General features: G+C 45.9%; 1 protein-coding gene across 1 annotated transcript in view; it reads left to right on the top strand.

Annotated features, from left to right (window-relative positions):
- The window catches only part of ZNF804B (zinc finger protein 804B), a 938,225-nt gene that overhangs the window by 916,823 nt on the left and 7,847 nt on the right, over positions 1-13,555 (top strand). The gene's annotated exons all lie outside the window — the stretch shown is intronic.

Raw genomic sequence — 13,555 nt, 5'->3', positions numbered from 1 at the left:
TGCACCCTGTCCAAGTAGGGACCACCATTCTAGTCAGGCTAAGTGTAGTTCACACTAAAGGCTTACCTGCACTCATCCCGTGTCCGCTAGGCAAGAGTAATCAGGCTAAACTAAAGAGACAATGTGTAAAGTATTTATGCACACACACAGTAACGCAGTGAAAACTCCACAAAGGTACTCCAAAAGTACGCCACACACGTTTACAAAAATAGCCAATATATCGCTGAATAAAACAAGACCAAAAACACAAAAATACAACATACATAAGGCAAGATATGAATTTTGCAAGATTAAAACAAAATGCAGTGCTTAGAAGTCAGTATCTGGTTGCGCTTGACCAGGACAAATCCTAAAGTAAAGCCTGACCACAGTGGAGGCCAGGCCAGATGCAGGAGTCACACAGGCCTGCTGACCGTATCTTGTATGCATCGAGAATCGTTCACAATGCAGTGCGCAGAGGAGGTGATGCATCACAGATTCCGGTGAATCGTTGGCTCCTGAAGGCGGTGCTAAGTCGTTGCATTGTTTATGCTTATGGACGATGCAATGCGCAACAGAAGGGATGCATCAGTCACTGGTGCATGACCCTGGTTCCTGAAGGCGACGCAGCATTGATTATATGTCGATGTTAAGAACATCGTGCGTCGGTTCCGTGGCATCAATGTCAAACCACTGGGAAGAATGTGCTGCATCGGTTGGAAGCAATGCAGAGAAAGGAATGCATCGAAGTCATGATGGTGCAACATGGACATTGGTGATGCAGTGTCCGAGACTCAAGTAGCAGCGGTTCTTTGGAGGTGCTGTGAAAAAGTCGCGGCTGTGTTGTAAATCGAGGTTGTTGAATCATGAACTTTGTGAGCATTGACCACGGCTTCAATGCAGGCAGCGGCAATGCTTTGGCAAAGTTGGGGCTGATTTGTAAGTTGAGGTTGATGCATCTAGGAATCAGTGAGCTGGAACCGCTGCATTGGTGTGGCTAGTGGCGATGACTCGATTTCGCAGGATTGCTCTGGGTCTGAAATGACACTTGGTGGTCAATGTGTTTTCCAAGGGCCCATGACTAGATTTGCCACCATTTCGCAGAGCAGGACTCACAGGAGGGGAGCCCTGGTGCGGGTTGCAAGATGCAGGTGAAGTCTTTGCTGTCCCTGAGACTTCAGTAAAAGGAGGTAAGCCCAAACAAGCAATTGGATAACCTATAGATGCAGGATGTAGAGAGTAAATACCAGACCTCTCACACCCAGACATAAAGCAGCAGGCAGCAGCCCAGCACAGCAAATCAAGCAGCAAAGGGGCAGTTCCTCCAGGCAGGACAGCAGCTCCTCTTCCTGGCAGAAAGTCCTCAGACTAGAAGTGTTCTAAGTATATATTGTGACAGAAGCCCAGCACTCAGGGGAGATTCCTCATATAGGATGTTTGCGGTGTTGCCCTCTTATTTGTACCCCCCCCCTTGCCTCAGGTCGTGCCCCCCCCCAGTATTAAATGTAAATGTAAAATATACTACAAAGTATTTTTCCTGGCCGTGGCAGTCAGAATCTCTCAGCTTCGGGCCAGTTGTTTTAAATGTTTGGGGAAGGTGGGTAGAGTAAACATGATGGTGCGGTTGTTGCAGCAGTTACTCACTATTTGGCAGTGCACATGTCTGGCATTTCTGCGTCAAGTCTGACATGAGCACTAGAGGCCTCCCTGACATGCTCAGTTAGTGAGGCGGGGGAATCATAGCTGCAGCCCCCGGTCTCCTAATGAGTGCTACCTTTGCCTGTCCAGGCCAATCCCAACACAGCTCTCATGCTGTGTTGATAACATAAAAGTAAGAGAGCAGTTTCTGTATTGGCTCTCACAAATGCTGTTAGTTACTAAGCCTCTCTGAGAAAACCTGGGGTGGAAGGTTCTCTCGGAACTCATGCATGACCATTCATTGTATGGCTTTATGATATACCCATGCAGTGATTGGTCTCTGCCGTTGTTCGGGCATGCTCTAGCTCTTGACTCTTTGAGCCATTGCCAGCACACAGCATTGCAGTTGCAGTGCATGGAGTCAGTGTCACCGTGGGCATGCTCTGGGCACACAGCGAGGAAGCAAAGCTGTGGAGTGAAGGAGAGAGAGATATGCTATTTCTTTCTGACCTCCTCTCATCATCAGAGCTGTCACCTCTCTCACTCTCACATCGCATGCCCAGCTCCAGACCTGGCCTCAAGGCATCAGCACTTGGAATCAGAGACACCATTTAGTGATTGGCCCTTAGGTTGTTTCTGCCTTTGGCATGCTGATTGCTTAGTTTCTTTGTTGAAGCGACTTTGTGCACATTTGTAATTGCCACCACCAAGGTATTGCAGTGAGATGGCCTGTAGAGTGACATACCAAGTGTGATCAAGTGAGGCATGAAGGGCTGTAGGAACAGCTAGTAATGGATGGCAGTGTTCATGCTAAATGGTACTGCGGCATTAAATAAGTTGGACTGACTCTACATTCTGTAGCAATACATTGATCTATCACAGACAGTGTCAGGCACAGCATGCACGATACACACAACGAAGAAGCAAAGAGGTGTAGTTAGAGAGAGAGAGGCATTATCCTTCTGACCTGATCACCTCTATCACTCTAGCACTTATGTGCCCAGCCTCAAGGCAGCAGCACTTGGAGTAGGAGTGTAAAAATAATTAAATAACTAAGATGAAATATATCACAAATAAACTAAGTTCAGTCAGTTGACAAATTGAGTCTGTTTTCTTTTACTATGGCTGTGGTCATTATTGGCTAAAGAGCACTTTTATGTAATGTGTTCATGTGTTGTAAGTTTACCTTGCCTTCAGTTTGCAATTGCAGTGTCACGCTTGGTAGACTGTCTCAGTTATGATAATTTAATTCCACGCCACCTTCACACTAATATTCTGTGTTCATAATAGGATAACGATGTCTGGTCTGAGGTGTTTACATTACAATGCTTAACGTGCTGATAGCAGAGCAAAGATAGGTCAGGCCATTCCCTAAGTAATTCAGTGGTGCTTATTTGGCAAAACATTAGTATCGATGGCTAGAAAAGAAAGTTAAAGAATTTTTAGAAACCACTCTAATGGACCAAATACGTTCAAGGAAAATCTATACCTAATATATAACATGGGCTGACATGTCACACACTGAGTTTCTTCAGCATCATGCTGCCGCCTCTGTTCATTTATTTGTGGTGGGGTTTTTGCAGATGAATGAATGGGACTCTCACTCTCTGGTTTCATTTCCTCACAGTGATATATCATGATATGTTAAACAAAGTGATTGTATGCCCTGGCATCTTTGTTTGCTTCACTCTACTAGTTGTGCTGTGCATGAAACACATGGAATTTATTCTTCAGATTCCAAAGTAGTTTACCCTGAGCCCAGTGTTTATGGCCTGACAAATGGCTGGTGGTTTGAGGAAAACAGCCTTTTCCGCCCCTGTCCTGTGCAAGCAAACAATTAAAGGAATTTATCAGGACATCAACTAGAGGCCTGGTAACAGAGCAGACTCCAAATGGAAAGAAGTATATATGACCTCAGAGTGTAGTGTAAACGTTTGGAAAGATGAATCCCAGGAGACCCTAGCCTTGCCTTTGATGCAAGCCTTGTGGCCAGGCTAAGGAGCTCCCAGATGTGCTATGCAGCTTGATCTGCAGCACACAGTGACAGAATACACTGTCATCTGTTATGGTTTTCTACTTTAGTTTAGTTTAGTTTAAAGGAGTTTGTAGAGCGCTTGGTAACACCTCCCGGTGTGTCCCCGCGCTATGGAGAGAGAATGCAGCAGCAGAGGAAGAGAGAAGAAGGAACCAGTTCACACAGCAAAGAGGCAAGTTTTCAGCTTCTTCCTGAATACGATTTCATTACTCTCCAGCCTGATATCTAGAGGCAGGAGGTTCCATTGCTTGGCAGCTAAGGTGCGGAATGATCTGCCACCCATTTTAGCTTTTTTGGGGCAGGTAGTTTTGAGTAGACCCATTCCTTTGGATCTAAGAGATCTGTTAGGTTCATACACAGACACCAAATCAGACATATATGCAGGAGCTCTGTGATGAATTATTTTATGGCACCAGAGCATAGCTTTAAAAACAATCCTCTTACTGATCGGTAGCCAGTGGAGGGCTGCTAGAGTGGGACGTGAAGGAGCTCGACGGGGAAGCCTAAGCACCAGGCGAGCTGCCGAGTTTTGTAGAAACTGTAGCTTTTTTATGTTTTTCACTGATGTCCCCATGAGTAGTACATTGCCGTAATCAATACGGGACGTTATTAATGCCTGCGTCATGGTACGCCTGGAGTTAATGGGTAACAGGTCGAGGGTGCGGTTGAGGGTTTTCATCACCCCAAAACACTTGCCAACAGTCTTCTTTACGTGGCTGTCAAAGGACAGTTTATTGTCCACCCATACACCTAAGTTCTTTGCCTCTCGTGTAGGCGAGGGCAGAGGACCCAGACAGCTGGGCCACCACTCTGTCGTCCATTTAACCTCATTGCCTCCCATAATGAGGACCTCTGTTTTTGTCCCATTAAGTTTCAGACAGTGTTCATTCATCCACATAGCCAGTTTGGACATACAGGCGTTGAAGTTATCAGCTTCCTTAGAAGGAGCATGGGTCAGCGATATGAGGAGTTGCGTGTCGTCGGCGTAGGAGACAAGCTCCACGCCGAACGACTGCACCACTTCTGCCAGAGGGGCCATGTAGAGATTGAACAGGGTGGGACTCAGGGCGGAGCCCTGAGGAACCCCCTGTTCCAGCATCACCCTGTCAGAGAGGAAAGTTCCTCTTTGGACTTGGAAGGTCCTGTTAATCAAGAAAGATTTCAGCCACCCCAGTGCCTTGTTGGTAACTCCCGCTTTATTTAGACACTGTAGCAGGATGGAGTGTGCTACAGTGTCAAAAGCGGCACTGAGATCAAGCATGATGAGGGCCATTGTCTTTCCCTTATCTGCTCCCTCACGTAAGGTTTCAGTGGCCCTCAGGAGAGCTGTCTCCGTAGAGAAGCCAGTTCTAAAACCCGACTGAGATTTATGGAGAACATTATGGGTCTCAAGATGTTCCATAAGTTGACTGTTAGCGATTTTCTCTGCTAACTTGGCCACATAAGGTAGCAGGGATATGGGTCGCAGGTTGTCCATTATGTCCATGCTGATGTTTGATTTTTTCTTAATGGGTAATACTATTGCCTGTTTCCATTCCTCCGGAAGGCAGGAGGTAGTAAAGGAGGTGTGTAATAAGTGCCTAAAATGAGGTTCTAATACAGGAAAGGCTTCAGCTAAAATTTTCGGGGGTGCCGGGTCTCTAGGAGATCCCGATTTGATTTTGTTGCACATTTTGGACAAGATTTCATAAGAAGGAACTACAAAAGAGTTTAAACATACAGGTGTATTTACAAGTTTGTCATTTTCTATGAAGTCCGTGGCCGAATCTGTCTGGTTAGAGAAACTAGTATAGATTTTATGGATTTTGCCTGCAAAATACTGTGCAATATTATTGCACGCTTCCACAGAATCATTGTGAGCGGGGTAGGTCACGTCCACTATGGATATCTCTTTGTATATCAGAAACAGTTCCTTGGAGGAATTGCCTGCTTCCATAATACGGGTGTGATAATGCGCTGCTTTGGCCAGATGAACTGATTTATAATATACTCTCTGTGCTGTTTTATATTGTATTTTAATATCTGCACAGAGATTCTGGCGCCAAGCTCTCTCAAGTTTCTTACAGGCCGTTTTCATGGCCTGCAATTCTTGGCTAAACCAAGGAGCAGTTTTCTTAAGCCTCCTGGCATTGGACAGGGTGCGACTTGGGGCTGTGATGTCCAGGGCCTTAGTGACGATATTGTTTAAATTGTCATTAGCTGCCTCACAGTCAACCCCTTTGGGAGGGCCTTCGTCATGAACAATTTGCTTAAATGAATCAAGAGAGAAGTTCTTCCATTTTCTTCGTTTGTATCGCAGGGATTGATGACGAACAATCTCCGTTCTGTCAAGCTGGATTGTGATGGGAATAATATCATGGTCCGACCAAGGTATGGGTATAGGATCAGAAGTATGCACTCCCTGCCAGTTTCCAAAAACGGGGTCTAGTAAGTGTCCTCGTTGATGAGAAGGTTCTTTATTTTTTAGATCAAGCTGAACAGATTGCAATTCCAATCGGATATCATCAGCGTTTTTATCTAAATGATCTTCGAAATGAACATTGAGATCCCCTAGCACTAACAGTCTGGATTTCCTCAGTGCTAGATGAGTAATCGCTTCCATTAGGGTCGATGTGAACTCATATAGTGTACCTGGTGGACGGTATATCAGAATACCAGAGATCGAATGATTGGGGCTAGTGTTTATTGTGAAGGTGCCGGCTTCACTGTGATCAACCTGAGTGTGTACTAGGGAACAGACTAGAGGAGCTTTTGTGGCTATGGCGATGCCGCCTCCTCTGCCGTCCTTCCTGTCCAATCTAGATAGGGAATAGCCGTTGGGCATGGCCTGGATAATATCCGGGTCCGAGTGATCATCTAGCCAGGTTTCAGTTAGGAATAGGATATTAAGATTTTGGTCCTCTAGTAAGTGGTAGATTTCTAGAGCATGCTTCCGTAGGGATCTACAATTCAATAGTGCAGCTTTGATGATAGGGCCTGAGTTAGTGTCTGGGATTAGAGGGAGAGGTTCAAAGCGGCACCTCGTGCATTTTATAATTGACTGGGCAGGCATGGCGTGTTTGCAGTCGACAGGTGTGTCGGGTTGTAGAGCAAGTAGTGCGTGTCGGCCATACCTTATGGTGTTTAGAGCTGAACTGCCAGGGTTTGTGGCCCCGCGCCCCGTCCGGCCGCGGACGGGCGCAGACGGGCTGGACTTTGGCTCGACTTCGGCGCGCTTCCGGCGCGCCCGCTGCGCCAGCCTGCTGCGCCGTCTGGGCGGATGACACATGATATAGGGAGGAGGAGGGTGGGAGGCCGGCCCGACTTGAGCGCTAACCTCGCCTTCCTCACTCAAGATGGCGCCCACCGCCGAGTGAAGTATGAAACAAAAGCGGGTTGAGGCTCGATTAAAGGAAAGTAAAGGTGTGTAGGGTGTCGGAGTGCCTGTTTATTCAATTCCCCTTGCTATAACAGCCCCCAGAATGCAGAAACGGCGATTTTATAAAACGAATAAAATCGTTCCAAAATGTATTTATAAAATCCTAAAATCAGTAAGCATAAGTTCGTGCTTCCTCCTGTCTCCTCAGCTGCTCGCAGCCCCAGCAGTACCCTCGCTAGGGAGAGCTTCTGTAAGGCGGGGAGCGCTGGACAAGGCGCGTCTAAATACAGTGGGAGGGCGGGAGGCCGGCCCGACTTGAGCGCTGACCTTGCCTTCCTCACTCAAGATGGCGCCCACCGCCGAGTGAAGTATGAAACAAAAGCGGGTTGAGGCTCGATTAAAGGAAAGTAAAGGTGTGTAGGGTGTCAGAGTGCCTGTTTATTCAATTCCCCTTGCTATAACAGCCCCCAGAATGCAGAAACGGCGATTTTATAAAACGAATAAAATCGTTCCAAAATGTATTTATAAAATCCTAAAATCAGTAAGCATAAGTTCGTGCTTCCTCCTGTCTCCTCAGCTGCTCGCAGCCCCAGCAGTACCCTCGCTAGGGAGAGCTTCTGTAAGGCCTCCCTACTTGCAAGATGCTATAGAATATCTTCTAAAAAAGAGTTTTAAGTTTAAGTGGAGGTGAATGTGTTGCAAGTCGTGATGTTTTAATTAGTGCCTACTGCAATATATCTAAAGACTTAGGCTTTCATATTGCAGTAAAAATCTTTCTTTTTTGCAGCTTTTTATAGTGCAAACCCGACACTAAGGTATTTGGAGTGCTTTACATGAGCACCATAACAGATGACTCAGTGTTAAATCACTGTGCTGCTCATCCTGTGCTAGTTAGAAAAATGAACTCTCTGTTTTTAGATACACTTATACAGTTTATTTGCAGGTAATTTTATTGAGTTAGAAATGTGTTTACATCCCACAGTATTTCCTTACACGCATTCTGAAGCACAGCAAGATTGTCACATACTTCACATAGCAAAATCAGCTAATTTTATAGTGAGTAACAATAGCAGGTGCTAATGCCTACCATTTATTTAAATTATTTGACAACACTAAAACTAGGAAACCTCTTCAAATAAATTCTTCTACAGTGATTTAAACATGATTTTGTTATACTGAATATGCAGCTATCTACATCATTATCATAAGAAATCTCTGCACTGATGTCATTACCACACTTTCACAATTGTCTTATAACCTTCTTGCTTTCACAGATTTGCTTGAAAATACACCATTTGTTCACTCTTTTAAAAATGTTTTTTAAGGGGAGAACCCCCTCCCCCCAAATCTCTGCCAGTACTTATACCCATTTTAACCTTTGAAGTAGGGGGACTTCATAGAAAGGTCTTTGTTGTGCATAAGACCCTACCATTCTTGGCCCTGCCTCAAGATACACTACAAGGGGATATGCAGCTCTTTGCGAGGGGACAGACACAGCTCGGTTCAGGTGCAAGTGCCAGCTCCTTCCACCACTCTAGCTGAGGAAGACCTATCAGCTCACTGGTGCCCATAAAGATATGCAAGACATACCTCAGCTCCCTCTGTGTGTGATTGTATAGAGTGAATTCATAAAGCCCATATGTCATCCAACCCAGACTTGTATTCTAGGGACAACCTGAGGCACAGAATGGTTCAAATAAGAAAAAGCCAACTTTCTAAAAGTGACATTTTTAGACCTGCAATTTAAAAAGCAACTTCACTAAAAATGTTTTTTTAAATTGTGAGTCCAGAGACACCAAATAACCAATGTTTTATAAGTTCCCAATTGGAAGGTACACTTGTAAAGTGTTACAAGAAAGTTCCCATGCTGACCTATGGGAGATATGTTGAATTGCTGAAGTGAAAAACGAATTTAGCAGTTTTGCACAACCAGGACATGTAAAACTGAAAATAATGTGTCCTACCTTTTAAAAACATTGCACCCTTCCCATGGGGTTACCTAGGGCCTTACATAGGGTTGCCTTACATGTAATAAAAAGGAAGGTTTGGGCCTTGAATGCAGGTGCACTAGCCAGGTCGACAGGGCACTTTAAAACTGTACACACAGGCTCTGCAGTGCCAGGCATGGTTCATGCTTAAAGGGCTACTCATGTGGGTGGCCCAATCAGTGCTGCAGGCCCACTAGTAGCATTTGACTTACAGATCCTGGGCACATGTAGTGCACTGTACTAGGGACTTACCAGTAAATCAAATCACCAATCGGGGAGAAATTAAATACCAGTACATTTTAGACACCAAGCATATGCACTTTAGCATTGGACAGCAGTGAAAGAATACCCAGTCCTAAAACCCACACAAACAAAGTTCAACACATAGTCAACAACAGTAGGTCAGAAGCAAAAAGACAGGGGAAATGACACCAAAAGAGCCAGGTCTAACAGACTTTTACATCTTGACTTGCATTAATATGTACTCAAGATGCCCAGAGGTTCAAATTGTTGATTCAATTGAGAGGAGTGATGTCATTTGTTTTCTGGATGAGTTGTTCAGTAGGGTTTTCCCTCGTCCTTGTCAACAGATAATTGTGTCCAATCGACTTCAAGAAAATGGAGGAATATCTGTCAGCAAGAAGAATAACTCATAAGCAGAAAAATGGGGATGTAGCACCCAGAAACTAATGGGATGATTGAGCGACCCAACAACGTTTTAAAATAAAGCATACAGTGTGCAGTGGTCTGTGGCAAAAGTTGGATGGAGGAATTAAAGGAGAAAGTGAGAGTGTACAGATTGACTCCTCACTCTTCAAGTGGAAGATCTTCTTTTGACCTCTTTTAGGGAAGGTAACCCAATTGTATGATGTACCTGTATTAGGTTAAGAAGAAGAGAAGTTACACTGGGAAGCAGAGAGTGATGTGGAACACAGAGAGAAATGCAAGATGATAGAAAGGAAATGTGAATTTGATTGTCGTAAAAGAGTTAAGAGAACAGTGGTGCCTGTGGGAGATTGGGTCAAAATAAGACTTCCAAAATCAAGTACGAAATATTCCAAATTTAATAGATCTTTGAAAGTAATGAAATTGTTCAAGAATGCAATTAAGATGGAGGATAATAACATGTAGAATCTAAGTAGAGTCATGAAATGTTCTGTTCCATGTATGGATATAGGCAGTTAATATTCCTTTGTACTCGATATTTGCACTACAATGGCCCCTTCTTGTTTGAAGGATTAAGTTTGATTAAATAGTTCCTATCAATTACAATGACATTTTCATGCTATGTATATAATGAAATCTAGATAATGGAATTTCTACACTTCAATGTGAACGTAACACTTCTGTTGTTTAATGTTGTTATTAGGAGGAAAAGTTGTGGTATCCAACTCATGTCAGTAAGGTTGATGTCAGGGGGAATGTAGAACCAACAAGTATCAGGGAGTTTCTGGAATGGTACAGAAGTGAGAGAGTGGTTGGAGAGATCATCTGGATGAGGTCATTGTAATGAGCTTTTCTAGAAATATAAATAAAGTATATTAATCTTCAATCAAAGAGTGTTCATTGAATTCTGACTTCACACTTGGGTACATGTAGTATCAATTTATTAGGAACTTACAAGTAAATTAAATGTGCCAGTTGGGCGTACACCACTTTTACCATGTTTTAAGGGGAGAGTACAAGCATTATTGGACTGGTTAGCAGTGGTAAATTGCAGAGAGTTCTGAAAGTCAACAAAGACTGGTTTAGAAAAAAAGAAGAGATGAAGGGAGAAAGTTTGTGAGAAGACCCTGTGGCTGACAAGTCTAACAATGCCCATGCATTCCTAGCAGAGGAAAGTGAATGTAGTGTCCTGCAAGACACATACTAGTGTCCCGAAGGAAGCTGTCATCCCAGCCACTCCTTCTCGAGGGCTGGACACACTGCACCCCACACCCATCCATCACTGGTGCCACAATTGACGTGGCCCCCTCAATAAAAGGCCCCGAGTGAACGTGCTTGTGGCCAGTTACTACACTATACCACCTGGTGTCCTTGTCGTCCATTGCCATCATGTGGGCCTGAGGCCCAACACCACATTGGCGACAAGCGGGTCGACACCTGTGCATGCGCTGGCAGCTCCTTCTTTCACCTGGAAGGGGGACAGTCTAGCCCCCGTCCAGGGCACCTCCTGCTGTCAGCAGAACATGTCCTGAGTGCGAGGAAAAGGAAGGACAGTGTCGCAACTCATAAAATGCTTGAGGAACCCACACCGCTGATCCTCGCTGCTAAGACAATGATCCTCTTCCCAGGGCTCCTCTGGTGCCCTTGTGGGTCAACAGATGCAGTGCCTGCAGGTGAGCAAAGAATAAATCAGCTTGGCTAAAAGCTGTAGTGGAGTCAGCCACGTCCATAGCACCTGCAAAGCCATGCACAGTCCGCAGCGCAAGGAAAGCTCCTGTGGCCTGCATGGGAAGTGGCAGCCCCTGCAAGGGGAACTTCAGGGGAGACAGTCCGCCCTGCCGCAGTATGCAAATTGCACCACGAGGCACGCTCCTGACATGCCCTTGCAAGTGGACTCCTACGCTTGCAGTTAATCGGTCACAGTCTCTGCCAATACGGCCCCCACAAGCCAGGACTGAGCCTGCCCCAGCAGAATACACTGTGAACTCTGCGCTACTGGTGGATCACCCCACCCCCAGTCCAACGTGGGCTACACAAGAAGATTGCTGGCAGAAACGCACGTGCAGGCCTCGAGACCGCATTCCCGGCGCCCACGCATGCAGGAAAGATACAGGTGGCGCTTCCTGTTGTGTGTGCCCCCACAGCCTCCCAGCGCGACCAGACTGGCATCCTCCTTGCAGCAAAGAGGAGGAGTGGCACTGACCCAAAGCGGAAAAGCACAAAGACTGCACCCGACCCGGCCCTTAACATGCCAAGAACAGAGTGCTGCCACTAGTAGGCCTAGGTCTCCACTGCGCGAGAAGGCCAGCGGCTCTGTCACACTCCTCCCAGCCCCGCCTCAAGTGAACCATGAGGTGCAGCGGAAAGGAGCAGGCCCCCAAGGCAGAAGATGTTCAACACCTGTAAGGAGCTTACTGTGGCCCGTACCTGCTTCTTCAACCCCCCTGCCACTTGCAGGGTCTAAGAGACTGCCGGTCCCACTGCGGGGGAGTCGCACAGTTAGAAAAAAAAGGATATATGCTCAGCACACCACAGCCCGGGCGCAGACCTCAACACAACAGGAGCCATCCTATCTCACTGGCGCAGTGTGGGCCTCCGTCTGCATCCTAAGCACCCTCCCGCACTGTGCCTGCCTGAACTCCTGGGGCACCAGCAAAGTCAGTGTAGCTGCAGCATCACCCACCTACTGGAAAGACTATTGGGGCCGGTAAACTGAAACGTTGCCCTGCGATCTAGTGGCCACGCGTGGTACTGCGCCCACGCAAAGGATGCAAATAAGCCCCGATGCGTGTACTGTCTCCATTACAGATGAACATGGGTGGCAGCCACGTTCCCCACCACTGACTGAGCACCACCCACCTACCCCACTCTGCGAGGAGACTGGAAAAGGCCAGAGGGGCACCAGACCTAATGCACCTGTAGATCCCTCACTGTTGCGCCAACCTGCGAGAGGCAACAGCTGCAGTGATTCCTGGTGACTGGCACTCTGCACCAGCTTCAGTGGTGCACTCACAGTAAATGCCTTCCTGCTCCAACACTTCACACAAGGTCTAAGAGGCAATGGAGACAGCAGAAAGGGAGAGAGAGTGCCGCCCCGGTAAAAAGGGCGCCTCAGAACAAAGAATGAACAGAATCCCAGCACTGCTCCACAGGAAGAGAAAGCCTGCCTGCTCAAGCCCAAGTGCTGAGATAGACTGCACCAGGCACAGCAAGACGTGCCCTCAGGGAGGAATGTTCGGAGAGTGGCCCTCTGCACCCTGCAAGTGAGAGCAAGCACGGACACCATCAGAGACATCTCAGGTGTTCTTTGACAGTCATTTTTTGACAAATGCATCAATAGCACATTGTGTTATGTTTTATAGCAACTGTAATGTCACATTTTTGTCACCTCTCTTAACTTATCTTTCATTGACAGTCAAGTCTTGACAAATGCATATACCGTATACTGTGTTATGTTTCAAGTAACTGCAATGTCACATTTTTGTCACCTTTTTGACTTATCTTTACTTCTTTCTTCTCCCTTCTTATTTCATAACTCACCTTTTTGACTGTAAGCACCCCTACAATACACCACAATTGGTGATAGCGAAAAATAGAAGAGTGTCAAGGTACAAGTTATTCAGTATACACTCAATAGCAGGTATTTAGTACCTGTTGATTAGACATCCTTGGTAGTGGGATGATCCTGTTACCTTGACTGGCACCTTAATTCTCAGACGTTTTGTGTATTAAAATGTATACATTTCTGTACTGTTAAATAGAACTGGATGTGCGGTTTTTAGACCACCACTACCTATCTTAGTGATTGTTAGAGAAACTTCATTGTTTTTGTCTTCTGTCTGAACACACTACGTAAGTGTTTTCCTACACACCACTACTGCATGTTCATTT

Source organism: Lissotriton vulgaris, chromosome 10 (assembly GCF_964263255.1).
Source record: "Lissotriton vulgaris chromosome 10, aLisVul1.2, whole genome shotgun sequence".
Taxonomy (NCBI): Eukaryota; Metazoa; Chordata; class Amphibia; order Caudata; family Salamandridae; genus Lissotriton; species Lissotriton vulgaris.
This window is presented reverse-complemented; position numbering and strand designations above follow the sequence as displayed.